This window comes from Poecilia latipinna, unplaced genomic scaffold (genome assembly GCF_001443285.1).
Source record: "Poecilia latipinna isolate Pla-1442-1.1 unplaced genomic scaffold, P_latipinna-1.0 Scaffold284, whole genome shotgun sequence".
Lineage (NCBI taxonomy): Eukaryota > Metazoa > Chordata > Actinopteri > Cyprinodontiformes > Poeciliidae > Poecilia > Poecilia latipinna.
In genome coordinates this window covers 276289-280578 of record NW_015112900.1, presented here as the reverse complement: position 1 = coordinate 280578, position 4290 = coordinate 276289, and the positions used below count along the sequence as shown (strand labels likewise).

Genomic DNA, 4290 nt, shown 5'->3' with positions numbered 1-4290 from the left:
GTTTGGTTATTAAAGTAACAAACTGAAGAAAATTATAATCAAACACAAAATGAAAAAAATTTAATATTACATTTTGAGTATTAGTAAAATCATTACCTTCAGAGGTTTTTGAAACATCGTCTGTTTTTTGTTTGGTTGTCTCTGATTTTGTGTTTCCAGGTTTTGTTGTTGGTTGAACTTTTCCTGCTGAAAACAGAAAAAACTAATAATAATAATAAAAATAAAAAAAATAATAATAATAATAATAATAATAATAATAATCAGGAAATAATCACTAATATTAAAACTCACAGTTAACAACAGACAGATCTATTACAGACTCATGAACCAGAGTGTGTTCGCCTCTTGTATTCCACTGTTGACATTCATAACGTCCAGCATCTTCCTCTCTGACCTTCTTTATAACCAGAGAACATTTTGATGTCAGATTCAGTCTGTTTGGTTTAGAGCTCTTAATCTGACCAAGGTCAACCAGCGCTTCTGTTGTTCCGCTTTTTAAATCAGAAAATCTCCATGTTGTAGCACTACAGTTCTGCTGACCATCGATCAGTTCTGAACATGACAACATGACTTCATCTCCAGCTCTCTTTATAACAGATGTTCTCTCTGCAGTGACTGTTGGAAGATAAAACAGGAGCATAAATATTAAATCTGAACCCAGTGAGTAAAGCAGATCTATGGTCTGTAGCTCTATAGAAATGTTTAGTGTCTTCCTACCTGTGAGCTGCAGGATGATGAATAAAAAGCCTTGAATCCATGGGAGTTGAGCCATTGTGCGTCTGTTGCTCTCACAGTCAGACTGACTGACTGAACACAGATGGAGCTTCTACTTCCTGATACTCACCACTTCCTCACTCTGACTGATGGAGGCTCAGAGCTTTATTTGGTAACATCTGCTTGGTTTCACAGCGTTGATGACCAAAGTGTGGTTTATTACTTATTATGCATTTACTTTGAAATCCATAAAAGATGTTCTGAAAAAACTAAATATTAACGTTGCAAGAGGATTTAATTTGGTTCCACTTTGTGACATGACAGTCAGTGACATGCAAGAAGTCTTTAAAAAAGGAAGAAGACCAAGATGCATTTTTAGATTAATGTGAAAAATGAACTTCTTCTAGTTTGGTCTTAGAAATCTGGATAAAGGAGATCTGATTGGTGATGATGACGAGTAGCAGATTGAAAGTCCAGTTTTATAAATCCATCCCAGTTACCATTTATTTAACTTTTTAAAACCTGCTGGTTTCCAGTTTGATCTCTGAAGTGTCTTTCTGTGAAATGATGAGGAAGTGTTTGCTGTAGTGAACAGCAGCAGCAGCAGAGCTCTGAGGTTTTAACCAGAGAAAGATGATGAATGTGTGAAGTTAAAGTTAGATATGTGTGAATGCCCAGGTCATTTTCTCACCTCCATGATGAGGTTCAGATGTGTAGCTGACCTCAGACCCTTTATTGGTTCATGTTCCACTGAACGGTTTATTTCTGAGAAGAAAACAGGAAGTTTTCTGTGAGAATGTGGCTAAAGAGCTCTGAAGGTTTTAACTGTTAAGATGAGCAGATAGACGGTTAAAACCATGATGAGAGCATGGAAACCATTTAGTTCCTGTAAACTGAAATAAGCTGCATTTAAGAAAGAACTGAATAAAACTATGAACTCATACATGTCTGTTTATGACAGTGGTGCCCAAAGTGGGTCCTGGAGGCCCGGCATCCTGCATGTTTTAGTCTCTCCCTGCTGGTAACAACAACCTTTGCAGCAGGTCAATGATCTTTTTAGACCTTCTAATGAGCCATTAGTTGATCCAGGTGTGTTTGAACCAGGGAGAGAATAAAACATGCAGGATGCCGGGCCTCCAGGACCCACTTTGGACCCCACTGGTTTATAACATGACACACAGTGCAGGACTTCTAAAAAAAGAAGAAAAATCAAGATGTGAATATTTTTAGATTACATTAATGTTGTAAATAGATGTATTTTCTCTTTTGTTTGGGTCTGTTAGAGACTCGGATAATTAAGCTGAAGAATCCAGGAAATCTGATTGGTTGATGAAGAGTCAGTGGTGAAAAGTCCAGTTTTATAAATCCATCAGTTACCATTTATTTAACTTTTTAAAACCTGCTGGTTTCCAGTTTGATCTCTGAAGTGTCTTTCTGTGAAATGATGAAGTGTTTGCTGTAGTGAACAGCAGCAGCAGCAGAGCTCTGAGGTTTTAACCCTCAATAACCACATAAATACACCTGGTTAGAACGTTGATGGGACATTTTATTCACTAATCAACTCAGTTTATTTTAAACCTGCAGCTACAGAGCAACACATTTACAGAATCAGATTTTATCTGAAACTCAGTAAAATCAGGTCTGACAGCCAAACCATCTGTTCTCTGATTGGATGGTTAAATTTATGATTGACATGACATTGACCAATCAGCTCAGATCGGTCAGTGTTTTCCATCTACAGGTTTAAACTTATTCATAAATTAGTTAGTTTTCCAGAGTCCAGAGATTTACTCACAGCTTTTTGCTTTGTAAACTTTAGTTAGTTTGAAATGAAATGTGCAACTGGTGTAATTACTTTTATTTATTTTTTTTATTTTATCCCTTATTTAAACTTAAATTATTAACTTTTGATGCAGAAAGATGAAAATCTCAGACATTGTTGTTTAAAAGGTAGAAACATTTATTCAGAACCACACATTCTGATTTATGAGAACAACATTTATATAGGATGGATTTTTTACATGCATGTCTTCCCGTTTACACAAGTACAAAACTGAAATTCTTGACATTTTATTCTAGATTACAAAAGTCTTTTCACAAAATATGGTGAAAATGTGTATCAGTATATTTCTGCCCATATTAAAAATATTTTCCTTTAATTTAATAAATCAGATTTTAATTTTTAACTTCAAATCTCCAGCAAAAATTTCACCTGTTATTAATGTAACATATTAATGAAAACATTCACGTTGTATCCGATTTGTTTCTTTAATGTGATTTTTGATTTCTGCTTGTTAAGCAAAATGTGTGAGGATTTGAGTTTCTCTGTGTTTCTATAGGTTCTGTTCCTGAGTCTCTGTGCTGTCCTGATTTGTTCCAGGCGTCTCGTCTTCTGTGATCACCCTCTGTGTATTTATGTCTTTGTCTCTTGTCTCTTGTCGGATCCTTGTCTTGTATCTCAGTCAGTCAGTCGTGTTGTTTGTCACGTTTTGTTGTATCAGTTGTACTGATGAGTCCTGTAGGCTTTAGCTCTTGTAAGTCCATTTATTGTTACTGTTAGCTACCGGCGCTGAGCTTTAGCTTCTGCTCTGCCTTGCAGCCTGTAATCTGGACTGCCTGAGCTGTTTTCCATTATTAAACTCACCATCATTCATCTATAACTGGGTCCTGCCTGCGTTCTCTCACCACCTCACCTACAATTCATGACAAAATTAAATTTTTCATTACTTATTTCATTTAAAGAAACAAACATCAAAATTTGTGCAATACTTAAAAACCCTCTAAATATTACATGTAGAAATATTGTTTTAATTCCGTTATAACTATAATACCATATTGTTTTATGGTACAATAGTCTTAAAATGTGACATTATATAAAATGAAATTACACAACAGTGATAGTTTTTCTGAGTTGATGTTGAAAAAAGTTTGGTGGAAACAAAATCAGATGTTTTCATCGTTCACTGCACCGTCATCTTCTTTATGCTCTTTGTGATAAACAGAAATACACATCATTAATTTTAGAAAAAAATCAAATAAATTAAAAAACAGAGACAGTTAGCTGAAGTTATCAAATAACTATTCAACATTTTTATCTAAAGACTTTAATAAAGTTAATGTAAAACATCAGAGGAATCTGAAATGCTGATGGTGACATTAAAATATTGAAACATTTATAATAAAACTTACATCACCACCAGGTGTTAGGAGTTAAACAGAACAAACCACTTTTCTCTTTACATTAATAATCTGTTTCAGGGTTTTATGCCACTTATTTCTATTTATCAAAAATGAAGTATTTTCATTCAACAGATTATCAAACTGTTGTTTCTCTCAACTTTTTACCTTTAGTTCTGGTCCAAATGTTGACGCTCACAACAGTTATTGAAAGAGCTGCTAAACCCACAGAGACGATGACGATACGCCACAGACCTGAAATAGAAATAAAACATATTTCTACATTTTTATGTGTATTAATAAAGCAATTCTAACATCATAACAGGATCCTGACATTTCCCTTCCTTTACTGTTTCCCAGGTTGATTAGTGACTCTCTCTGATGATCTTCCTGTTTTAA

At 34.6% G+C, this 4290-nt stretch overlaps 1 long non-coding RNA gene across 2 annotated transcripts in view; it reads right to left on the bottom strand.

The window, feature by feature from the left end:
- Positions 1 to 1153: 1153 nt before the first annotated feature.
- The window catches only part of LOC106948379 (uncharacterized), a 6923-nt gene continuing 3786 nt past the window's right edge, over positions 1154 to 4290 (bottom strand). Inside the window, exons 2-3 of one of the 2 annotated variants that reach the window (XR_001425158.1) lie at positions 4060 to 4146; positions 1154 to 1479 (exon numbers count right to left, since the gene is read on the bottom strand). This is a non-coding gene — a long non-coding RNA (uncharacterized LOC106948379). Of the gene's footprint in view, positions 1480 to 2975; positions 3702 to 4059; positions 4147 to 4290 lie in introns of those variants that run through there. The other variant, XR_001425157.1, reaches the window with a different exon arrangement.